General features: G+C 53.9%; 1 long non-coding RNA gene across 1 annotated transcript; it reads left to right on the forward strand.

The window, feature by feature from the left end:
- Positions 1-6,095: 6,095 nt before the first annotated feature.
- LOC140610257 (uncharacterized) lies at positions 6,096-14,509 on the forward strand. Its single transcript, XR_012011992.1, has 3 exons — positions 6,096-6,338; positions 10,645-10,935; positions 14,232-14,509. It is a non-coding gene; the product is annotated as an uncharacterized lncRNA (long non-coding RNA).
- The last annotated feature ends 11,454 nt before the right edge of the window (positions 14,510-25,963 follow it).

Genomic DNA, 25,963 nt, shown 5'->3' on the forward strand with positions numbered 1-25,963 from the left:
CTTTTATTATGAAAGATGGTTCTTCCCAGAGCACAGGCCCCAGAGGCCCTACCCATCTTGGGCTTAGGGGTCTGAACTATGGGCCCCACCCCAGGATCTGGTCAGCTTTGCCCAGGAGGGGATAAGAACTGAACGCCAAAGGCCTCACCATTCAATGCAGCAGTCCTGTGGATATTTGGGGACAGCAGGGATCTGTGCCCAGCACTGAGGGTGGCAGGGGGTTTGGGCTCCCTCACTTCCACCAGGAGTGTTCCATAGGAGGAGAGAGAGCCAGATTCTCTGTCCTGGCGCGCTGGCCCGCTGGCAGGGTCAGGTGGCTGGAGCTCGGGCAGGGGTGAAGCTGGGGAACTTGACCTTTGGTGGCCATGACCCAAGCATACAGATCAGCAGATCACCCCCTCCTGGAACTTTCTCACTGCCACCTGTGCCTCTCCTGACCTCCACTGTAAATGCCAGTCCTGTACCTCAAATCCCAGCTCCTTACAGTGCCCACCAGGGCATCAGGCAGAAAGATGATAACTGTCTCTCCCTTTCCCCAACCATGGAGGCTTTTCTCCCCCCTGAACTCTCATGAGATCGGTCAGCTATTCCACCTGAACCCGAGTTTCAGCAAGGTTGAGTGACTTGTCTTAGGTCGCACAGGGTTTGAACGCAGCTCTGTGGCCATCCTCTGAACGGATCTGGTTTATTCCTACATTCCTCGTGGCAGTTTCTGGTCTGGTCCTGGGCTGAGGCCGGTTCCTGGGTACACACCAAGAGGCCCTTTCCATTCAGCTGTGGTATCCTCATGAGTGAACACGCGAGATGGGGCGTTTGCTGCCTGCAGCAGCCAAGCTGTGTGTCTGGGGAGGGCAGGAGCTGCACCATCTCCTTCCCCATACATCATCTCCAACAAGGCAGAGATAGCAGGAAACAAGCGGCTCCTGCAATGTGATTACCGGCGGTCAAGTGCAGCAGGCAGAATGACTCCAAGGACGAAGTGGTGGTACAACTGGCCCTGGATCCTCTTCCAGCTGCCAAGAGGAGGAATGGCTCATGGCAAGTCAGCTCTGCCTTCCACCATGGGCACTGGTGCCAGGGATCCCAGAGACCCCTGCCCAGGGACTCCGGGACAATTGGACTCACCTGAATGCCCCCTACTGCATGAACGAGCTGGTCTGGATCCCAGCTCAACCACTATGCAGCTCCAGACAAGTCTCTGAAACTCTTGCCTCAGTCTCCTCATCTGTAAAGTGGGGCTGGTCCTCCCTTCTTCATAAAATGAAGAATTCATATTTGTGGAGGGCCCTGAACAGTGCCTGACACATAGGAAACACTAGGTAAATAAACAGTGCACTGAAGATCTAAATGGTGGCCTGGAGAGTAGAGGGCCTTCGCAAGTGAGGGAGGAGGCACATATAGGCTCAGGCTTCCAGCAGCCCTGGCCTCCACAGGGGCTGCAGGTCCACCTGGTCCAAGTCACACCTCCTGAGGTCTTGCCCTCTAAACCCTGAGTCGCCCAAGTTGTACAGCTGCCTCTGCCCACGGTGCATATGGCCCCACTCAGCCCTCCTTGTCCAAACCTGACCTGACTTGGGGCCTTCTGGGAACACAGCTCAGACTCTGGGATGTGGCCCGGGAGGGACAAGTGGTAGCAGCTAGGGAAGGCAAGAAGGACAGGGCAGAGCCAGATAGCCCTCTGACTTGGCTCGGAGCCACCTCCTTGAGTTTTTTCCTCTGGGACAGATGGGATTCCCTCCGGTTCCTGACAGTTCCTGAAAACCAGAGGATGGCAGAGGCTGCTTGGCCACTCCCCAGTCACTCCTAATGCAAGAGCCACAGATGTGCTCAGAGCCAGGAGGCCTGGGGTCCACAAGCTGCAGGGAGGGGCTGGCCCCTTGTCCCATCACTTCCTCTAACTGGGGAATGCCAATTGCTTTCCCAGTCCCCAGGCCAGAAACTGGGGCCTTATCCCATTGTGCAGCCCTCAAGACCAAGTACCTCCCTCCCCCTACCCAGTTTTTGTTTTTGTTTTTTTTAGATTTTATTTATTTATTCACGAGAGACACAGAGACAGAGGCAGTGACATAGGCAGAGGGAGAAGCAGGCTCCCTGTGGGGAGCCCGATGCAGGACTTGATCCTGGAACCCCGGGATCATGACCTGAGCCAAAGGCAGATGCTCAACCACTGAGCCACCTAGTTGCCCCCAACCAAGTCTTACGAGTATACCCACACAGAGCACCTGGTCATCTTCCCTGGGCCTCCCAGCCACCCCAACTGGGCTCCCAGCCATCCCTATTGCCACATCACCCCCATGGCCCTTCCATCCACTCACGGGCCAGCAAGGCTTCCACTGAACTCTGGAGCTCTCTAGTCTAGTCCCCAAGGCCATCAACCTGCTGCCTTCTCTGCCCAAGCCATGTGCTCAGATCATTGCCAGCCCCCTGACCTCTAGCCCCATGCCTGGGCTGGGGTCATGCCCTGTGCTGCCCCCTGGCTGGCTCTTGCCCCTAGTGGGCCATATCCACCCTCCCTGCCCTCCTCCCAGCTCTCTGGCAATTACCCGAGTGATTAATTTGGTAATTAATTTGGTAATTAATCATGCTCTGGCTGCTCAAGATGCTTCTCTTCTGCTGGCCTGGCCTAGAATATAGATCTGCTGGGCTTTACTTTCCTGGGAAGGGGGGCTGAGCCCTGAAGACAGGACGGTTGGCATCCACTCTGTGTCCATTGCCTGCCCTCCCCTGGACGCTGCCAGGCACACAGGGGCTGCTTGTAAAGGTAGCCATGATGAGAATTAGCTGAGAGAGAGAAATTCTCTGCCTCTGGGGAGGCCCTGGGGGTGCCCTAGGATGCTCTTTAACACTGCTTCTCAGCCTGATTCTTTCCTGTCATGGGAGCACACTACCCCAGTGGCAGCCCCCCCTCTTGGCTTCTAGGGGAGCTGAGCAAGTGATACAGAGATTCTGTGAGCTGGGCACTGGTGGAGAGCCATAGTCCTGGTTCTCCCGGTCGTGAGCTCCCAGTTTCTCGAAGCCTCCAGACAGACCAACTCCCCCATCTGGCTGGAGGAATAAGATGGCCTCCTGACAGAGACACTGTTTCAGGTGGGCTTTAATCAGCAGTAGTATTTGGTGGCCCAGGAGAAACTGAGTTCTGTGCTTGGTGGGGTTTGGGCCAAGTCCAACCGAGGTGGCCCTGACCTTGCCATGGGCTCCAGTGGGGCTAGTCACCAGTTGTGTGGCCCTGCAGGTAGCGCTACCAGATGCACCACCAGGACAGGGTCCCTATGGAGCCAGCCCTGTGGCATTGATTGAAATGGCCCCCTGCCAATTAGGATTTTTTAAAGAAATGTATAATGATTCCTAATTGGCACCCTCATTAGGTGCCAATTAAACACTTAAGCATTTCTTACAAGTTTAACACATTAATAAGGCAACTCATTACATGTTAACGAGATTTATTTCTCATATTTATTATATTGTTTCACCACTGCTGACAGCAGAGTTATTTTTAAAAACGTGACTTCTGGTTGCACACAGCCCTCTTCCTACCCTGTCCTACTAGGGCTCTCCCCTGAGTCTTGGTCTCCAGTCCCCTGGGTCCTCCCTGGACTCTTTTGGTCCAGCCTCCTGTAGGTGAGTCAAGTAGGGCACCTTCTTTCCAAAGTCTGGGAGAACCAGAGCTGGGCCCCACAACAGAACTCCGACTCGGAAGGTTTTTCAGAGACCAAGAACCTTGCAGAACTACTGTCCATTTGGCCAAACTCTGCATTCCAGGAGCACTGGTGAGGCTCAGGAAAGAGCACTCCTGCTTTCAGCCTCCTGGCAGAGCCCAGCCTAGCAGCAGGCACTACAGTGAGGGCTGACACTATGAGGGCAGGAGCACAGCAGCCAGGAGAGGACAAGTTTGGCCTGGGAGGCTGTCCCCTCAGGTAGGAGCACATCGCAGGCAGAGGGAGCTATGGTAAGACCAGGAGCCTGGGAGAGATTTGGAGGTACAGAAGACAGGGAGACGGCCGGAACAGACCCTCAAAAGCCATGGCAGGGCCTCATGATCAGAGGTGGGGATTGACTTCTACTCAGAGAGGGATGGGAAGCCACGAGTGTGAACAGGGAGGAATGTGACCCGATTTCCATTTAGAAAAATCAAAAGGAGGATGGACTGGGAGGGACCAAAGGAATAAGCACCAGAGAGAGGGCGGAGTCAGATAGAGGACACCCAAGGCTCAATTTCCTGGGACAGGGCAAGGAAGACAGGGGCTGAGAGGTCTGGAGGGCACCTCAGTGTTCCATAACACTTACCCTTCTTTATAAAAACCTTAAGATTAACATCCTGTGCATACACTGCACCTTGTTCTTACCTCCCTACATGGAGCGCCGCCCCACCCTCATCTGTTCTAATAGTTGTGTAGTCTGTACAAGGAGGATGCTCCATAGTCACTCAGCCAGGCTCCTGGGGCGGGGTGTTTCCAACCAATTACTCTTAGAAACATCACACAATGAACGTCCTGGGGTATAATTTCACATGCATATGAATGTATCTGTAGGATAAATTCCTAGAAGTGGGCAGTGCTAGGTCAAAGGACCTGTGCATTTTTAATTTTGATAGATATTGCCAAGTTGCTTTCATGGAGGTTCTACAATTTCCACTCTAGGAAGCAGCTACGAGTTGCTCTCATGGGGGAGAGCATGTCTCCCCCATGTTCTCCAGAAATGAAATGCGAAATGTGGAATGTGCAATGCTGAATGCGAAATGCTCGAAATGCTCAGTGACCTTTCACAGCTTTTCCTATTTAATTTGCATTTCTCTCAGAGGAATGAGGTTGAGCCTGGTTTCAGTGGTTGAGTCTTTTGGATTCCCTTTTGTGTGAACTCTATGTTCATCTCCTTTACCCATTTTTCAGTGGGATTGCTGGTCTTTTCCTTCCAGATTATAGGAGCCTTTCGTATGTTACAGAAGTTTGCGACTTTTTCCTTATTGTTTGTCTTTAAACTTTTTTTTCTTTTTCTTTTTAAGATTTTATTTATTTATTCATGAGAGACACAGAGACAGAGACATAGATAGAGGAATAAGCAGGCTCCTCACAGGGAGCCCGACATGGGACCGATCTCCAGACCCAGGACCATGCCCTGAGCTGAAGGCAGACGCTCAACCCCCTGAGCCATCCAGGCATCCCTAAACTTTTTTTTTTTCATGTGGAAATGTTTGATGTTTATGTAGTCAAATGTGTCTGGTTTGTTTCTTCTTGTGACTTTTCTGGGTTTTACTGCTGCTGTTGTTATATTTAGAAAAAGTCCTATCAAATTAAAACTCTGCAAAAATCCCTTTCTTTTCTTGTGGAAATGTGTTCTTCATTTTTGGTTCCTCTAGCCTTGATCCAACTAGAATTGGTGTTTGTTTTAAGGTGTGAGGTAGGGATCCAAGTTAATTTTCCCCTCAAACTATTGCCTAGTGATTTTAGCATCATCTTTTCTTAGAGGTTCTTCTCTTTTTATTATTAAAGATTTTATTTATTTACTCATGAGAGACACACAGAGAGAGGCAGAGAGAGAGTCCTGCTCAATGCAGGACTCAATCCCAGGACCCTGGGATCAGGCCCTGAGCTGAAGGCAAATGCTCAACCACTGAGCCACCCAGGTGTCCCTCTTGGAAGGCATTCTTGATGAGTCACTGAGACTTGGGAAATATGCCACAGGAGGAATAGCATGTCCTGTGGCCTGGTGTCCTACTGGTGGGTGGTCAGGGGCAAACAGCGTCAGGAGATCAGCACCAGTAGGACAGGGTGGCAAAGTGGATATAGCCCTTGGAGGTTAAGAAAAGGGAAAGAGAAGCCCACATTAGGGGCTGCATTTGATTTTTTGCTTGGACTCCAGAAATGGTCATTTTAGGTACTCAGTTTTAACTTTGCCTGTCATACCATAGTTCCTTCAGTCCATTTTGTGACCTTGGTATAACCTTGATGCAGGCAGAGTGGTGGGGAATTAAAAGATAGCAGGAAGGGAAATCTGTTCCTGAGAACCATTTGAGGGGTCAGTTGGCCAAGGCCTAGCCTCCTCAGTTCTGGTGTAGGGAGAACTATTATGATGCGTGAGGCAGGGCTCAGCTGGGCTGCACCCGCCTCCCCAGTCCCCCTTCTCTCTGCTCCTCTTTTTCTCTGCTCCCTCCAGGCTCCTATTCCTTCCCCTTTTCTCTGCCAAGACCCATTAGCTGTGATCTCGGATGTCATTCTGGCCCCTGGTCCTCCCTTAATACAGTGGAGGTCAGATGGGCAATCTCTAATGCCAGACCTGCTTTGAAGGCATTGTGGGAAGTTCTGATGTGTGTCTGATGGCACCTGGAGTTGCTCTGGGCCAAGGCAAGTGAGGGCCCGGGTTCTGTGCCAGGAAGCTAGCGGGGGTGGTGGTGGAGGAGTGAATATAGTACACACACACCCCCACCTCCTCTGGGCCTCTGCCCCCAACCCTAAAGATGTCCCTCCCTCCACCTCCTTCTGGAAATTGGAATAGCAGATTTGTTACCTCTTTCAGCCACTTGGTGGCAGCAGTGGAAGCCTTAGTGTGCCTTGTTCTGTCCTTTCTCAGTGGAGCTTTCTCAGTGGAGCTTGACCTCCAAGGAGACCCTGAGGTTATCTGCTGGTCCTGGACCTCCAAGAAGCTTAGGCAAGATGGGGCCACATCTCCTCCAAGGCACAGGATCTCCTTCCATCTCAGAGGGATGAGGGGCCGTGGCCCTGACTCCTCTCTCAGCACCACTTCTGTAGAGGCTCCTGGGGCAGTAGCTGGGTAGGAGGAACAGAGATTGAGGACTGCTCCTGAGGTGGGTCTCAGGAGCTTGGCTACCCTAACCATGCCCACTGCCTCCCAGTCGGTAACCAGAGAGGATCCTTCCTGGCGTCTGAGGACCCTGGAAAGATGAAGGAGGAGGAAGAGGGTGAGAAGGAAGCCAGGACTGTTGGACAAGATCCCACTGCCCCCTGCTTGGTCCCCCATCCCAAATTCAGCAGTAGGGTGGCACTGAAAGCTCTAACATTACCTATCCGTGGGCTGAGACTGAACTTGGCCCACCCCTCCCAACAGCAGCATATCTCCTTTCTCTCCACAGAGAGATGAGGGACGGTGTCCTAGAGGGTTTATGAATTCTCCCAGCATCTCATCCCCCACTGCCTTGTCTCCCTCCCCAAGCCCTGCATCACTCAGGCTGCACCAGCCTCCTTGTCATCCACTCCAGCTCCAGACGCCTCTCGTTTATCTCCATCACGTTGGATGAGGAGGTGCCCAGACTTGGTGTCAATCTCCACATGTACCGTCTCTGTGCCCCAGCCACAGGGCCTAGCCCAGGCAGGGCTTGAGGAACCTGCTTTCTGGGTGTGTAGGGTTCATGGAGTCATGGCCATTTGAGCCCCTTCTGACAGGCTGCATCAAAGCCTTAAGCCTCTATGTGGGATCATCAGCGACAGGCAGACCATTGCCCTGGCAATCATCCTCTTGTTACTGGCCCATGAACAGGGCCTGCCTTATGCTGACCTGACTGGCCCCGGGGTCCTGGGCACTCACGGACCAGTAGGGAAAGCAGCTGAGTCCTAGCTCCTAGGAAGGGCTTGGTGAGGTGATGGCTCCTTTGGGCTCCCCAATGCCTGGGAAAGACAGATGATAAACAGACGAACCAATAAACAAGGTATTTTTAGGCTCTGAGGCAGACAAAACAGAACTGTATGGAAATAAGAAGTGGAGGAGGAGCTTCAAATGGGCGCTAAAGGAAGTGCAGCCACCTGAAGCACAGGGCTGACATTCCAATGTCCAGAGTTGCTATCCACATGTGCACCTGGGGCAGGAAGGTTCCAGATGAGAAAAATGACAACAGCAAAAGCAGAGGCTAGAGGTTTCTTAGAGAAATAGCCAAGAGGCCAATGTGACAGAAGATGCCAGGGAAAGGGAGGGCCTGGCCTCATTGGGTGGGGAAGGGCTTCTAGCAGGCCAGAAAGAACACCAGGGACAGACATGAGAACAAATGAAGAGGTGAATGAATGAACACACAAATGAGGCCTGGGGCCAGGCTCTCCAGAGCTCAGGTCTTGCCCTGAGGTCTTTGTGAGGAGGGTCATGACAAATACGTCCAGGAAAATGCGCCACTTCCTATCTGGACAGGGGCTTGGCCCCCAGGGCAGCTGTGGACCCAGCAGGGCCTCGGCTTCCACATCTGTGACAGGGTGGGTCCGGCCTCTCCTCTTCCCCAGACTCTCAGCCCCCAGCAGAGGTGGGGCTATGGACAGCTGGGTCCCTGCTACATGGGCAGATCCACTGCAGGAAGCCTCTCCAACTTCCTGGCCCAGCTCTCAGTCACTTGTCAGGCCCAAGGCCACCTTACCCAGCCCTGACCCCCACCCAGACAAGGACCATTTATCTCCATCAGCTGTTCCCAGCAACCAGGCCCTCGGCCAACAGGTCCTATCTCTACCCCATGGGGCTGACACTGGGCAGCCCTTCCCTAACTCCCAGCCTCATCAGCTGGACCCCCCCAGGGAGGAAGCCACCACAGGTAAGTCCCCACACTGTTCTGCAGGGTCCTGGAGAAGGAACCCCTTCCTACCAAGTCCCTGGGAAACCCAGCTTCTAAGAGTTCAAGATTCATTCACTGCAGGCATCTATGAGTGCCCATAACATGCTCATGTGGGTTGGGTATTGGGCACAACAGAGGGAACAAGGCACAGATCCCACCATCACCCATACCAGGAAGGACGCTATCACCAGGCCCAGCCTTATGACCAATGCAAACTCAGGGAGCCTCAGGCCTGGGTTCCTCCAGCTCAGAACAGGGGCCCGTAGGCCTCCACCAAGGGCCTGCTTCATCCTGCCTCTGGAGGTGAGGAGGAGCGTCCTCAGGCTCTAACTCTGAGAATGACAGCTTCCACCAGGGCTCTTACCCCACCTGGTACTGCCCGCCCCTGCCTAACTGGTATGGGCATGTCTCCCATTCCCCTATCCACCCCGGCCCCAGGTGAGAGGCCCCAGGTACCAAGCAAAGGTGGGGGTGTCTGAGAGACTATGTGTGGCCATCAGTAAGGACACAGCTGCATAGGACACATATGTGAAGGGTAGCGAAGCTCCACCAGGGCAGGGATGGTCCCTGTCACCTCCATGCCTGGCACACATACTTGCCAGGGTGTGAGCATGCCAGGCTGGTATGTGGTGGATGGGCCATAGCCATGAGTTGCCTTCTTTGATTGGAGGTAATAGGGTTCAGGGCAGGCTCCCCCCAAAACATGGCATTTTGACATACTGACTTCTTGAATCAAAGTTACTTAAGAGGCAGCTGGTGCAAGAAGGATGTTCTGACCCTCCTCTGTCCCCCTGAAAGCAGGAAATAAATCTCCCACTTGAAGGGTACCTTCCCCATACCAGGAGGTAGAGACACATCCTCATTACCAGAGATGGGGAATTCAGGGTCAGGAGGGCCGCATAAACAAACCTTGTTATTTCTTCACCAACTTCCTACCCCTGGCCCAAACTTCTTTTTCTTGTCAGCTCTTCGCAAATTTAGTATTTCTTTGTCTGAAAGGCACAAAAGCTGCCTGTTTGGTCACTTCTTTGAGTCTCATATTTTATGAGCTCCTATACATATGAAATGAAATGTTTTTCTACCGTTAATCTGTCTTATGTCAATTTAATGATTAGGCCAGTTGAAGAGCCCAGAAGGGAAAAAGGGAAAACTTTGCCTCCCCTACAGCTCAGGGGATCTTCCACCCTGCCTTGTCCCTCTGGCCGGGTCCAGGCCTGAGCCTGTTCAGGAGGCTCACTGGGCTGCAGAGATGAATGGGGGTGGGGCTTTTCTCATTGCTCCCCAAAGGCACAGGGGTCCTCTGAAGTAAGATCTCTCTTTTCTCTCATCCCTTCTCATAGGGCAGCCTCCCTTCTTGAATTTCCACCCACAGGCCCAGGACAGGCCCTTGGAGCCCTTAATCCCTGCGCTCCCATCAGCCCCGTCTTTCTCCCCAACCTTATCTAACTCCTGCAGCCACCGCAGGCTCCCCTGCGGCCAGCCTTCCCCTCCCTCTAGCCTCACTGCAGGTCAGGGTGTGTGGTTGTATGTCTGCCTCCCCTCCCCTCCCTTCCCACTTCCTCCCCTTCCTTCCCCTTCATCTCCTCTCTTCACCTTCCTCCTCCCTACCCCTCTCCCTCTAGTCTCCCCCCACCCCTGCCAGCCTCCTCACCCTCCTCCCTACCTCCCCTCCCTTCTCCCTCTTTTCTTCCTCTGCCGCTCCCCCTCCTCCTCTCACCGCCTCTTCCTTCCTCCCTTGGGGAGAGAAAGGAGTTGGAGGGATGGCTACGGACAGTAGCCACTGTACTCACTCATCCAAGGTCAGCTTCCCAGGCCAAGTGCTGGACAAAGACCCCTTTGGTCACTTTCCTTCAAAGGGGAGGAGCAGCTAACGGTACCCCACAAAGAGAGGCCCCAGGGGCTGTGGAGATAAGAGGGCACTGGATGTGAGCTGTGGCCTGGGAGGGATTGCATCCCATCCCTAGACATGCTCCCTGTAATCTGGAATCCAATCTGCAGGAAATTCTCAGGAGGAAGCTTTGTCTTCCAGAAAGAATACCATGTATTGAATACCATGCATGCTGCGGGGCATGGAACCACCATGCATCTTTCTTTCTTGGCCTCAGGGCTTCCGTCTTCCTACCTGTCTAGAAGATGTCGAAGGAGTTGGATATCAGCCAGCCCAATGATGACTTGATCCAGGGTCAGTTCCTGCCTCTGCCACTTTCTACCTGTGAGCTCCCCAGCAAGTCACTTAAACTCTCAACAACTCACCTTCCCCATGTATACAATGGGGTTATGAGGCACACCTCTACCATAGAGCCTGTGAGGACCTAAGAAGCTGCCTGGCACATGGACCTTGGCCAGAGGAGGCAAGATCAGAGAGCATCACGGCAGAAATAGCGAGATGAACCTAGGTTAGCAGTGAGCGAAAGGGACAATAGAGCCCACTCTCCCCCTCACCCCCTACCCCAGGGTTCCTGCTTGGCCCAGAGAGCAGGTGCAACTGGGATTTATCCTTGGCCAAGGAATGCTGGAGAGGGGGAAGCAGGGCAGTGTGACTTGGGATGGGCACTCCCCGAGGAGCTTACTGCTAGTTGGACGGGGAGGGGGGACGTGGAGCGTGTGCAGGCAGGGGACAGGATGGCTGGGATTGTGATGAGCACCAAATGGGACAGCAACAGTGGTGTCAAAGCTCCTCACATACTAGGTGCTCAGTGAGGGCTCATCGTCTGACTCTGCCTCCTCCAGGATGGGTCTTCCTTGTCACCCCTCCTCCTTTTCCAGAGCTCGGGGTTAGCTCAGGGCTAGGCAGAGTCCAGGTGCTGCCCAGTGTGGATTTGAGAGAGGAGGGAGATTGTGCATGAGTGTGAGGCCTGGCTCATCCCTGCCCACCCTGTCAGGCTCAGCGAGAAGTGCCTGTAGAGTGGAGCCCCCAGAGTGACTGGTGCCTCCCCAGATGCACAGACAGACTGATGGACAGAGATGGAACGCCGCCTCCTCTGGTCAGCCCCCAGCGTCCCCGGGGATACCTTGAGGAGGTGTGGCTGGCATGGTCTGTTGAGGCTTGATCATGGAGGCCTTGAATGCCAGGCCTAGGAGAGACAGCTGTTGGCTGTAGCTGGGAGCAGAGTATGCCAATGAGTGTTGTGTGTCCAAGAATGCATGTGTGAGTAGGTGGGTACACTCTCCTACTACTGCCCCGGCCTCTCTGGGAAGCACATCCGTACTGTAATGCTCCCAGGTGGGCAGGCAGGTGCCCACTCAGGCACTGAGACACCCCAGCTCTCTGCCTATCCACCACCTTAGCCACTTCTGCCAATAGGCCACGTGGGCAATGAACACATCAGGCAATTAAACAGCAGATCAATTCAACTTAACTTCTTAGAGGAAAGCAGCTGTACTCAGTGGAGGGAGGGCAAGGCTGCAGGAGACAGAGGCTGCACTGGGAGGGAATAGAGTTGGCAGGGCAAGGTGAGGAGGGGGTGGGGGGCTGCTAGAGACAGCTACAGAATGCACTCTGGGGAAGAAAGCAGAAGCCAAGGGGAGGGCAAAGGAACTATGACCAAGGTCACTGACCAAAAGGACCAGGGCAGGACTGGGTGGTGGCAGAGAGAATAAGAAAGATGGAAAGGAGACCCAAGGTGGGCAGAGGAAGAGCTTGTGTCTTCTCAGCTGCCCTAGGGTCCCCTCCTGGTGGGGCAGGGGCCAGTGGTAAGAATACACACATATGGGACACCTGGGTGGCTCAGTGGTTGAGTGTCTGTCTTCAACTCAGGGCATGATCCTGGGATCCTGAGATTGAGTCCCACATTGGGCTCCCCATGGGGAGCCCGCTTGTCCCTCTGCCTATGTTTCTGCCTCTCTCTGTGTGTCTCTCATGACTAAATAAATAAAATCTTTAAAAAAAAAAAGAGAGGAGAGAGAGAGACAGAGGCACACGCAGAGGGAGAAGCAGGCTCCATGCAGGGAGCCTGATGTGGGACTCGATCCTGGGTCTCCAGGATCATGCCCTGGTCTGAGGGCGGCACTAAACCGCTGAGCCACCGGGCTGCCCAATAAATAAAATCTTAAAAAAAAAAAAAAAAAAGAATACACACACTTTTCCAAGCTTGCAGGATGCTTTAGGACTTGCTCTATTGGTCATGCTGGTCCCGGGCTCTCCCAAGGGTGCCCTGGGAGGCCTCTTTGACCACATCTTGCACACAGGAGAACTGGCCCCATGGGTGAAAGTGCTGGAAAGTCACTCATTCATTCATTCATTCATTCATTCGGTGATGTTCTCTGAGCATCCACTAAGCACCAGGCTCAGGGTTTGCCACAAGCAGACCCGAAGAGGCGTCAATGCACACATGGGTAAACATCCTCCCGCAGGGGAGAGGACAGGACAGAAGGAGTCTGGTTCAGGGAAGAGGGCACAGAAGGATCCCTAGACTGGGCAATCTCTGACCTAAGGTGGAAGAATAGGAGCAGTTAACCAGAGGAACGTGTGGGTGTAGGGAGAAGACAGGAAGGGAAGGCATTCAGGCATTGGGGACAGCAGGGGCGTGGCCAGAGGGCCAATGAGCACACCCTCCGGAGATGGCACTTTGTCTATCTGTGGGGACCAGGGGTCTGTGGGTGGGTTGGAGCAGTCAGTGTGGTGGGAGTGGGTGGGAGGAGCTCAGGCTGGTCCTGAGGGCAACAGGGCAACAGGGAGCCAGGGATGGTTTTGAGCAGAGGTGGGATGGGAAGCCCCATCTGGAGGTTGGATTGTCCAAGCCAGAAGCCCTGCAGGAAGTGCAGGGCTGGGAGGAGGGATGGATTGCTTGTGGGTGGGAGCAGCATGTCTGAGGATAGATCTGGAACTCAGCATAGAAGATACCCCATGAATCTCCTATATGAATAGGACCTATATGTGCTACAGCCCAAGGGTGAGAATGAGGCCACAAGCAAGGATGGACTCAGAGAGAAGGTGTAAGACCAGCAGTGGGGACAGAGCCCTGGGACAGGCATGATCCAGAGAAAGCTGGAAGAAGACACGTTTGAAGAGACTGAGGCAGTGTAGCCAAGGGGCAGTTGTGTGATGTAGAAAGCAGTCGCTAACAAGCCGCATGCTGGTGAGGGGCTGCTGTGTGCATGTCAGAATCAGTGGGGGGCCTGGGAGCTGCACGTGGCAGCTTTGGAACAGAGGAAGTAGAGATCACAGTGTGGACACCCTGGGAGGAGTTTAGAAAAGATGAGTAGACAGACAGGCAGACAGCTGTAGGCACGTGCGGGAATGGGGGTCGTGTGGTGTGGGGGGGATGGCTGTGGGAATGCTAGGAGGAGGTTGGGAAGAGGGGTTGATGGAAGGGTAACGGAGATGACATGAGGAACAAAGCACAGGGCCCCTTAGTATGAACACAGATGTGTGATCTTAGCCAAGCCCCTGCCTCAGTTTCCCCATCTATAATATGAGGGGGCTCCTCCTCACTCATAGGCACTGAGGATCCTGTGGTGAATAAGACAGGCTGGTTCCTGCCTCTGGGCTCACAGCCTAGAGGGGGCCAGGCAAGAAGAGAATTGCCCCTAGAAGAATGAATCAAGGAAAGAGAAGTTAAGGCAACAGGCAGGCCCAGCAGAGGCCAAGCCTGCTCAGGTGCTCATTCCCAGTAATCCCTGGGGAGTCCCTGACCCCATCATTCTCCCTCCTTGGGTTGGAGACAAGCACATTCCCCCATCCTTGGTGCAGGCCTGGCCAATCAGCTTCCTCCAGCTTCAAGACCACAGTGACTTTCTGGGATGGAATGTGACCTACTCGGCACTGAGGCTTCTGCTGGCAGTATGAGAATGAGGTATCCTGAGGGGGCAGGACTGGGAAGTCCTGGAGGAGCATGAAGTTCATACTCAGAGAAGTACAAGATGGAGAGGCTATGTTCTGATAATAATGTTTAAGCATTTACATCTAGCCATGCTCAAAGACCTAGACTTTCAGTTACTTGTGCCAATAAATTCCATTTTGTTAATGCAGTTATATGAGTCATGGTTCCTACTTCCCAATTTATGACCTAAAGGGTGAAAGTACCCTCGTGCTTGCTCAGGCCAAGTGAGGGGGGAAAAGTTTCTCAGCAGAGAGAATAACATGAGCAAAGGCCCTGGGGTTGAAAAAAGCTTGACACTACTGAGGCATTGAAAAAAGCTGCCAGGGCAGGGAGCCCAAGAATGGAGATGGGAGATCAAGGAGTTGCTGGAGCTGCCATCTCGGTGAGAGCTAACGGGGTCTGTTAACTAAATCCATCAGTGGTTGAAGTGAGCAAGAAGGGATGGTGGGCAAGAAGGGATGCTGGGTCCAGTGAAGAGTGAAGAAGACTAGCCCACAAGGCTTTCCATTTGGGGCTCAGGAGAGAACCTGAAAGATCCCAGGAAGACTGGAGTCTTAGAGGGACCGATCTCAGAGATGGAAGAGTGACTACTGGAGTAGACTCAGGATGGAACCCTAAATAACAGGCAAGTAATGGGGCAGAAGGAGGGCAGTGGGGTCTGGGGAGCCAGGCCACCTCATCCACTGTGTGCGGTATGCCTGGTGAGGTCTTTGGTGGCCTTGCCCTGAGCCATTTCCAGGGTGGGACAGGGGAGCCGCATGGGGATGGGAAGGGCGCATGAGGCTGTAGACACCTGGGCTCGGCAGACGGCAACAGAGAGGCTGAACAAGCATCTTCTGGGCATCAGATCCAAAGACTGAGGCGTCTCGCCCCACTCCTCCACCAGGGCTTCGGACAGGAGACACAGGACCAGTGAGGAGGAGCCAGGAAATTAAAAGTGGGGCATCTAGAGAGTCAGCGGAGCAAGGGATCCTAGCGGGGGTGGTGGGTGGGGGGAGTCTTCCCAGACTGTACGGAGCGGCTAAAGGGGACTATTCCAACAGTCAGGAGGCGAGCAAGAGAGGGGGTGAAGCGGACAGCCTGACGGTAGGACCCAAGAGACACCAGGAGGCACGGCGGGATCCAGAAGGAGCCTTGGCTGCTTTCTATCCTGGGGAGATGGGCTGCCCCTGAGGCCCCCAGGATGAGGCTCCGAGGGGCAGACACCCAGGCCTCGCCCTGAATCAAAGCCTTCCCAGGCCCCACCCTACCCCACCGGGTGGCTAAAAATAAAAGCAACGATAATTTCCCTAAATGAAACCTCCACTTAAACACTTAAAAAGCAATAAAAACTCAATTTTCTTTCTCTCAATTATTTTACTTATTCCATTTTCCAAAAGGTTCACCCTGTTATGAAGATGTATTTTTCCCCATCAGCGGCAGCGTTCTCCGCCATTACTCAAACTGACTCAGCCTCCCTCTGCCAGGAGGGTCGCCTGGTCTCCGCGGCAACCGGTGCAGCGCACCAGGGAGGACCGTGAGTGACTTCACCACCACTGCCTTGTGGCCGGGACATGGAGGGAGTGGTATCTGCCACCACCATCACCATATCCCCCCATCACCCCCAGTTTGTGCCTCGGTTTCCCGGACTGGCCTCCTTGCCTCCTCCTCAGCACTGTCCCTGGGCCTCCCTGCCTCCTAGTGTCCCCACCAGCCAGTGCCCTCTGCCCCCTGGCTTCCCCGTGCAGGCTCCTCTGATGCGTGGGGAGGGAGACCAAATGCCACCGACCTCAGACGGCACGAGGCTGGTTCAGGGGAGCAGGCCCAGTGCTTCATCACACAGTCCTGACACCGTAAAAATTAGGTTTCCCGATGTCATTAGCGCTTTGTGATCAGCTCCATTTGTATCGTGCCTGCCCTGTTGCCTCATCTCTGCTAATTGTTTTACTCACTCCTTCCATTTTTAAACTGCTGTCTTGTTGGCTTTTAATTTTTAATTATTGCTGTCTCCCCTTCCTTCCTAATTGGTCCCGGCCCCTACTGAGGCTCCCTGTGCTATGGCTGGAGCTGGCTCCCTCAGGGTGGCTTTGGCTTGCTCACCACCTGCCCTAGTTAGCCCAGGGGGGTTACAGCCTTGCTCCAGAGGCTGGCCACACAACTGGCTCCTGATGCAGTGAAGGCATCTCAACCTGGGTCCATCCTCCAAATGCACATTGGGCACTGTGCAGAGCTAATGGGTACAGCCACCCTTGGGGTACGATAATACCCCCCTTCCAGAACTGCCTTTGTCCTGTTATGGCCTTGCCTGGGGTTGGCAGGGGCATGGAGGGGGACGTACTCACTTTTTCTCCCACCTCCCAACCACTTGCCACCCCAGCCCTGCCTTCTGTGTGGCCCTGGGTCTCTGAGCTTTACTGAAAGAGACACCAGCCTCCTCCCTAACTGCTCAGAGCCCCGATATCATTCCCAGCCTCCTCTCAGAGCCCTTGCTCACCCGGGCCCTCCTGCCTGGAATACCCTTCCTTCTCTCAGCTCTGTGGAATCCTGCTCAGTGCTCTCTGTCTGTTCATTGCCCATTTGTCTATCCACCTGTCCATTGTCAACCCATCTATCTTGCGCCTCCATCTATCCATCTCTCTGCCTGTATGCCTGTTTGTCAGTTTGTCAGTAGGTCTCCTAGTCTGATCATCTGCCCGTTAGCCTGCCCACACCCCTCTTTGCATCTGCCCTAGCTTCATTCCTTCCCTCGGTGCTTTTCCCCTAAGATTTCTGGTTTTCCCTTCTCCACAGAGGCCCCTCTGACATTTCACTCCGGTACAAGCAGGTCAGAGCCAAATTCTTTGGAAGTTTCAAAATTGAACTTGTCCTCCCCCAGCCTGTGTCACACATGTTCTTTTTTTTTTTTTTTGTCACACATGTTCTTGCCTCAAGATCTTCACTCCCAGCAGGGATCCCTGCCAGATATGCTGGCCCCTCCCCTTGATCCATCCAGTGACTATAGACTCCCTCCACCTAGAGCCAGTAGGCCTGGGCCCTCTCTTGGGTCTGCTCTCTCTTGCTGTGTGACGTTAGCGAGATCCTTTCCTTCTCTGACTTCCTGCTGTTCTCATCTGTAAAATGGGAACAAACCATGGTCTCTGCAAGGCCCCTCACAGAGCCGTTAGGAAATCCGTGGAGTTTCTAGAGGAATACATAACCACATAACTAGTGGGCAGGACCCCAGTCCTTAACCTATCCTTTGGGACCTCATACCCAGGCCCACCTATCCTTTCTGTACCTTCTCCAAGAATGGAGTCTTTTTTTTTTTTTTTTTTTATGATAGTCATACAGAGAGAGAGAGAGGCAGAGACATAGGCAGAGGGAGAAGCAGGCTCCATGCACCGGGAGCCTGATGTGGGATTTGATCCCGGGTCTCGAGGATCGCGCCCTGGGCCAAAGGCAGGCGCCAAACCGCTGTGCCACCCAGGGATCCCAAGAATGGAGTCTTTACTGGGTTTCAGGAACTGCGCTATCTCATGCCATTTGATCCGCAGCACAACCCTATGAGGTAGGGACCGTCAGCAGGCCCAGAGAGGGAAGGGATATGCCTAAGTACCCACAGTTAATAACAGCAGAGTAGAGGGGCACCTGGGAGGCATAATCAGTTAAGCATCCAACTCAGTTTCAGCTCAGGTCATGAAATCAAGTCTGGAGTTAGGCTCCACGCTCAGTGCTCAGAGTCTGCTTAGGATTCTCCCTCTCCTTCTGCCCCCAACCCCTCCTTATGCATGCACTCTCTCTCCCCAAAAAATAAATAAATAAATCTTAAAAAAAAAAAAAAAAAAAGACAATAACAGCAGAGTAGAATTTAAACCCAGAGCTGTGGCAGCTTGTTTTGGTGTGGGTTAGTGGTTGCTGGTGAGTCTGGGTGCTCTTGAGGATTGGGGTGGGCAGCGCCAGCCTTGGTCAGCAGTATTATTTCACCTGAGCACTGGACCCATGTTCCAGATAGAGACAGCCCAGAGAGGGAAGGCACCTGCCAAAGTCACATGTTAATCCTGGTCTAGCAGGGGCTCCATCTCCCAAGCTCCTCAGCTCCCTGGTGGCAGGGAGATGGGGCCCCACTATGCAAGGGGAGAGCTTGCACGGCCAGCTGGTCTGGGGAATACTGTGGTCACAAGTGACCTCACACTCAGTTGTCCTTCCTCCCTGCCCCCGTTTGTTTGCTTCTTCAGTTGGGGGAGGTGGTGGACAGCGCCAGAATGGAAAGGAACTTTTATTTATTTTTTTATAAAAGATTTATTTATTTATGATAGACAGAGAGAGAGAGGCAGAGACACAGGCAGAGGGAGAAGCAGGCTCCATGCAGGGAGCCTGACGCGGGATTCGATCCTGGGACTCCAGGATGGCGCCCTGAGCCAAAGGCAGGCACCAAACCGCTAAGCCACCCAGGGATCCTTGAAAGAAACTTTTATTGAGCAGCTACACTGTGCCAGGCACAGTACTGGGCGACACTTAATTCCTGAAGCCACACAGTTCAGGGAGCTATTATAATCCTGCTTTGCAGATGCACAGCCTGATGCTTAGAGGGGGCAGTGACCTGCCCAGGGCCTACCCCTGGGAATCTGATGCCTCACTCGCCTGCCAGAGCTGCCTGAGCCAGAGAATATCTTCCTTCCAGCCGCTTCTGAGAAAGCAGGGTGGGGTCTGTAGTTCGAGCCTCTGGGGCAGACCCCTCCCCTGTCTTGCTCGTCCTCCTCCATGTCAAGCCCCAGCACAGGCCTGGCTCAGAGCAGACGTTCTGACATGTCTGGTGGTGACTGGATGCATGAAGGTATAAGGAGGAATGAACGTCCCAGCCCCACTTGGCCACTACTGAACGCAGCCCCAGACACTAAATGGAGGACGACGGGGAGGCGAGGCCCTGCTAAGGGAATCGCCTGCGGCAAAGTTGGGAGATGGCTGGAACGGGTTGCACGGCCACCGCGCCCCGCAGCCGCCCAGAGGACCGGGGCTCCCGGTCCGCTCTGCCGTCCGGGTGTCCCACGCGCGGGACTCCCGCAGGCCCCTGGAGGCGGTGCTGCGGCGGCCGCGGGCTGGGGGAGGGCAGGGCCCCTCGAGCGGTGCACATGCGCGGAGCCGCCGGGCCCTGCCGCCGCAGCGCCCCCCGCAGCCGCCCGCGCCCCCGACGCGCGAGAAAAGCAAACAAAGACGTATTGGTTTCTGCTCTATTAGAGGCTCAGGAGGGGGGAAATCAATGTTTAGTAAATGGGAAAAGAGAAAATCGTTCAGGAAAGACAGTCTATTTCCAAGCTGGAGAGGGGTTCGTAAACAGCACAGGCCATTGCGGAGGAAGCCCCGCGGGCCGTCAGACTCCCCAAGCGGAGGAGGAATGCGCACTTAGCGAGCCGAGCCGCTGACCCTGGCTGACCCTGGCCGAGGGGAAAGGGCCTGGCGTCCTCCCATTAAAGCCACACCCAGGAGCCTCCGTTGGTCACGCTGTTCCCCCTCAATCCTTTCCATGGATCCCCATTGCCTGGACTGCTGTCTGCGCCTCCTCCTTGGCCTGCAGCGGCCTGCAGGGTGGAGCCTTGACAGATGCTCTGTCCTCCCTCACTGCGTCCAGTCTTGGGGCTCTAGTCACCCTGACTGCGTGGGGGTTGTTTGTTTCCAGGAAGGCGAGGGCCGGCACCCTGGAAGAAGGGCATTTGAGGGGCACCTGGGTGGCTCAGTGATTGTCTGCCTTCGGCTCAGGTCGTGACCTTGGGGTCCTGGGATCGAGTCCCGTGTCAGGCTCCCACAGGGGGCCTCCATCTCCTTCTGCCTGTGTCTCTGCCTCTCTCTCCCTGTATCTCTCATGAATAAATAAAGTCTTAAAAGGGGGAGGGGGCTTTTGAACTGGACCTTGAATCATACAAAGGAGTTCCTCAGGTTAAGAAGGAAAGGAATGGTGGGATCCCTGGGTGGCGCAGCGGTTTAGCGCCTGCCTTTGGCCCAGGGCGCGATCCCCTCAGACCCCGGGGTCGAATCCCACGTCGGGCTCCCGGTGCATGGAGCCTGCTTCTCCCTCTGCCTGTGTCTCTGCCTCTCTATCTCTCTCTCTGTGACTATCATAAATAAATAAAAATTAAAAGAAGGAAAGGAATGGTGATCTGAGGTGAGGAACAGCCAGTAAGTATATGCAAAGGCCAAGGGTACTTGAGAAATGGCCACAGATTCTGAGGGGATTGAGTGCAGGCAGGTAGAGCGGAGCTTTTGTTTCAGAGCAGGTAGCTGAGGGAAGAAAAGGCTGGGCACAGAGGAGTAGAATTGAGTGGAGACTGGCATCCAGGTAGTTGGAGAGGCTCAACCTATCCTGTGGTCAGGCTACAATGGCCCCAAAAGGCCCAGAAAAAGCACAGCATCAGAGAAGGAACATCTGAACCTCTGGGAGGCTATAGATGGGAGACAGACTCAGAGTAGTTCCTGCTCTGGCCCCAACTGGGCTGCTAGACTGTTAGGGGGCCCCTTTTGGGATGGCTGGACTGCTGCCCTGCTGCCCTGCCTCTCTGTCCCTACTTGGCCCCTCATGGCTGATGGTTAGATGTTCCAGAGAGCAGGGAGTGTGGGTAAGAGTCTTTGTCCTCTCCATTCATCATAACCCAATGGGCTACATTGGGAAGTATTGTATTTTAGCTTAAGATGGATGGTACGACTAGAGTCTCCTTTACAAATGAATTATATTCTGTTTACTATTTGTGCATGTGTAAGAGCATGTGTGTAGACTAGATGGGAATGTGAATTTGAGGGGCACACCCCCACGGGTGAATATGTGCATGGAGAGAAAGTGGTGGCTGGGGTGCAGGCAACTCTTGCAAAAAGTTTGATAGAGACATTATCCTCAAGGGTGGGGCCAGGGCCAGGGATGCAGGAAGGGCAGCAGCTTTATTATTACCATTGCTCTTATTATTATATTGGTACAGGACCCTGTTCCCTGCACTCAGTCCTTTCCAGGTAAGTCAGCTTCATAAGATCATGTGAGATTGTGAGGTCAGCTCTGTCATCACCTGCATTTGCTGGAGAAATGGAGAGACTCAGAGAGGTGAGACGACCTGCCAGAAGTCATGTAGCAGGATCCTGGAGCTGGGACTCCAGAGTGTGACTGGATCTGAGATGATTTTCCTGATGGGGAGGTGGCCCTAAGAGAAAGCCAGGGATAGAGAAGAGACAGTAGAGGGCAGAGGTTGAGGGATGTGGGGGGAACTGGAGCACCCAGGGCAGAGCATTGAGATCTTGATTGCTCTGGGCAGGAATAAAGGCTGGAGAGAAAATGCACCCAGGTGAATAGCCCAGCAGAGAGGCCTGTCTTGAGGTCAGTGAGGGAAACCAAGTGGACTCCTAACCCTAACCTCTCCTCGGGACTTTGCAACCCCACCTCCCATCCAGGATCCCTGCTTCCATTTCACCCTTCTGGGCCTCTGCTCTCCCATCTGTACAACAGGGTATTTGGACTGGGTTAAGGAAATGAAAGACTTCTGGGCTTCTCTGGGCTCTGATTTTTGTTTCTTTTCTTTTCTTTTCTTTTCTTTTCTTTTTTTTTAAGATTTTATTCATGAGAGAAACAGAGAGAGAGAGAGAGAGAGGCAGAGACACAGGCAGAGGGAGAAGCAGGCTCCGACGTGGGACTCGATCCTGGGACTCCAGGATCACGCCCTGGGCCAAAGGCAGGCGCCAAACTGCTGAGCCACCCAGGGATCTCCAATGGGCTCTGGTTTTCTGGAACTCTGTTAGACATATGCACAGGCATGTGGATACATGTTCTGGGGGGAGTGTGTGCCTGCCTAGTGGGGAGCACAAGTACAAATGGGATCCGAAGGAACGTGAACATGTGCTTGTGTGCATCCTAGCCCATAGGCGTGGAGTGGGGGGGGAGCATGTTCACACAGAGGAGGGGGTAATTCAAGGGTCAGCAGGTCAGCTGAGCCCAGGATGAAAGGAGGGAATGAGTGTGGGCATGAATAGTGACTTAGGGTAAGCCAGGCCTGTGCCTGGTCCAGGGGTGGGGGAGTAGGGACAGGGTTCCGGTGCAGAAAGAGGGGGCAAAGGAGACCCTTGGATCTCAGGACTTGAATTTCCACATATCGTGGCCCAGTCCCATCCCTGCACTCACTCGGCCCCACTGCTCAGGGCAAGCACAAAGAAAACAATTTTGCTCCAGCTAAGGCCTCGGGAGATGGAGATTGTGATAAGGGAGCTTCAAGGTGAAATCAGCCAGCATGGCCCCTATGCTGGGCAGGGGAGGAGTCCAGAGTGGGGAAAAGGTTAAGAGAAGGGGACTCAAAGAGGCTCTGGGATGAGGAATGCCTGAAGAAGGATGGATGATGGGAAAGGCTGCCCCAGGGGCCAAACTATGGGAGGGGACAACAGGCTCAAGGGCACCAGAAGGGGACAGACAAGTCAAACAGAATGTTGGCACTGAGGAGGGGGCTTTTAGTCTCAATCTCCGTGGGGCCCTCAAAGAGATATTTACCCCCAGATACCTCCTGAGTCCTGCAGTTGTCATCATTATGAGCATCCGGGGCAGCTGTACCTGGGCTCCAGAGTCAGGGAGCCCAAGTGGCAAGAAGAGGCCAGGGCCAGGCTTTGACCTTGACTGCCAGTGGAGAATTAAACATGACCATCCTCAGGGCTACTGAGCAGGAAGGTGAATAGATGTTCCAGAGGTGGTGCACTTCCCCGCTTCAGGAAAACAGGTGGCTTTCATCTAGCCACCTAGTATCATGTGGGTACCTTCACCAGAGGGGTCATTTCCAGACAGGGACCCACTTGCTGATGGGGGGGCAGGCACTAGAGTGCAGGACCTATCAGCTGACCTGCTGTATCTAGTTCTACATCTTACCACACTTTGAGGTCAGGCAGTACTTAGCCGTAGGCTTGAGAAGTGGGAGCAGCTAGGTGGGTGGGACCAGGGGTAGAAGATGATGGAAAGGGGAGAGGTTCAGGCAGGTGCCCCTGGTGGCAAGATGTCTCACCCCGAGGAACTTGACCCCCAGCTCAGGCTTTGTCCAGCTACATGGCCCTTGCTCCCTTACCGTGCCCAGTTCATCGTTGTTTCATGGCAAGCACCTTACAGATGTCCCTGCTGTGACTACTTTCAGAATAGGAAAGGGAGCCTGGCAGGACTAGCTTAGAGCATTCCTCCTCCCATGGCTGAGGGTGTGTGTGTGAAGGACCCAGGGACTATTGCTGGGAGTGGGATGTCATTTTAATGCATTTTGCTTATTGACGAAACAGATGGGTCCCTCAATCTGAGGCCAAGAAGCCTTTAGAAAAATAGCTGCCACCTCAGAATTCTCCTGGTTCCTTCAAGGGGGCAATCTAGAGGTCCAGGCAATCTATGGAGGGATGGGAGGAAGGGCAATTTTTGTCACTCCAGCCTTTATCAGCCAACCCTTTTAGGAGTTGCTGTCTATCCCTTTGGACCCAACACCCCCCATGCTCTGAGTATCCTCCCTGCCTCAGCCCAACTTCACAGGCTCAGGGATGCAGAGATGCTAAGTACCTGGCCTTAGCTTCAAGGTGCTGTACATCTAGTATCTGTATCAGACCACAACGGGAAATGCCATCTGCTATGGAAACATCATTTTGGATATGGTCCATCTGCCCCAGGCAGTGAGGGCCTTTGTCAACCCTTCAGTCTTTCTTTTGTTTCTACCTTTACTGAAGCAGCTTTGGGAAATCTCATCTTTCTCAGGGGGAGAAGAGAGGAAGAAGGTGAGGAGGGACAAGGAGAGGAGTGTTTCTGGAGGAGGAACTGGATAGGCGGGACAAACTGGGCCCTCATGTGCCCTGCCCCCCAGGTCCCAGAACTAGGCAGAGAGGGAGGGATATAACTAGGCTATAACTAGGCTGGATGGGCAGGGCTTTACCCAGCGGATGGGAATCAGAACCATGGAGAGCTCCCACAACCGACCCAGGCCCCAGGCAGAGAGACAAGTCTTGGCCTGTGAGTCAGTGTCTGGGGTCTCTCCTGGTGAATCAGATGGGTCTGTTGTCTCCTCAGTGAGTGGTGTCACATCTTTCCTGTGTCTCCTCCACATTGGCCTGGATGGGCCAGGATTTCAGGAGCAGTTGTTTGTTGACCAACTGAATCATGGTCTCCCAGGCTACTTCCACCCTGCCCAGGCTGCTCTCTAGTCCTGGGGACCATCTTCCCACACTCTCCTTCCTCTCAAAGTTTTAATTTAACCAAGCCATCTTTTCTTTTCCCTGAAGAATCAATATTTTCTCTGTCTTTTGACACTTATTTTATTTTATTTTTACATGCGGCCTCCCAAAGGCTGTAATTTACGGCTAATACCATGCAATCAGAGACAATGGTTGGGTGCCTGTGAGCAGGAGCAGGCAGGCTCCCTGCCAGGTGTCCCCAACCCCCCTCCTGCCCTCACCCACTCACAGGGGTGCCCGTGGCTGAGAGGCCTCTGGATGCAGGGTCTATAAAGAACCTGGGAAAGACATGAGCCATGGCCTCAGCCATTATTTGGAGGGCACAAAGGATGGATCCTCCAGCTGGGGAGAGGCTCTGGAGCAGCCTAGAGGTGTGGAGGCTTCTATAGGGCCCTAGTCTGAGTGGAAGGGCAGGCAAGGTGTTCATGGGCTCCCCGCTGGGCTGGCCTTAGCTGCAGAGAGCTCCCCCACACACCCCCCAACTGAGGTGCTAGAGCTATGCCTTTCTTGGCCCGTACCTCCTTACCACCCCCTCACCCCTGCTTTGCCTCTGGTGTACTGTGCCCACGTGGCTCACGTGCTGTAATCTATGGCGCTGTTACTCTGTGTCAGTGATTTAAATCCTCTGATGGAGCTGGTGACAGCTTAAATGGCTGCCATCCCCTCCCCATACTCCGCGGGCCCTGACAAGGCCCCATAGGGGGAAGGGGAGGCTGCTGAGGTGGGATTCAGACAATATTTTCCAAGCTTGAGGGTGGCCAGGCTGCTGTTCCTCACCCCTCTAGAGAGGAGGGAGCCAAGCGTGCCCTCTCCTTCCCCTCACTGGTGATCAAAGAGGAATGATAAAACCCTCCATAAATTCCCAGGAAATGGAGTGTCTGGAACACGCTCAATTCTACCTGCCCGCAGGTGAGAGGTGCAGGGATTGGGGCAGGGTGCCCATCCCCAGAGATCCTTCTCTGTGGCTTTGTAGTCCAGGACTATAGGGAGCTAGACAGGCCTGGAACCCAACCCTGTGCCTCGGGCCCAGCTTCAACCTTACCAGTCACCCCCAATTATACTGACACTCAAACCCCAGCCCTGCTCCTAGATCCTTGCTATCCTAGAGTCTTGCCTCCATTCAGCTGTATAATTCTTAGTTACAACCCTGCTCAGCTAACAGGATGGGGGGCATACATGTGAGGAGAACAGAGGCACATAGAGACAGAGCTAATCAGGGTATGTAATCCAGAAATTAGTGGCAGGGCAAGTCCTCATCCCAGCCTCTGCCTCATCTTGGGTTTCTTGTTGGGACATTCTGAGACTGGGGTTGACTTCCTTCCCTGGCAACACATCCAGAGCAGAGCCCTAGGGTTGGGTAGGGGAGAGAGATGAAAGCTCTTGCTGCTGAATAGGGTCTTTCAGCACCGAATAAAGAGACCCTATGAAGGCCTAGCAC

Source organism: Canis lupus, chromosome 19 (assembly GCF_048164855.1).
Source record: "Canis lupus baileyi chromosome 19, mCanLup2.hap1, whole genome shotgun sequence".
Classification (NCBI taxonomy): Eukaryota; Metazoa; Chordata; class Mammalia; order Carnivora; family Canidae; genus Canis; species Canis lupus.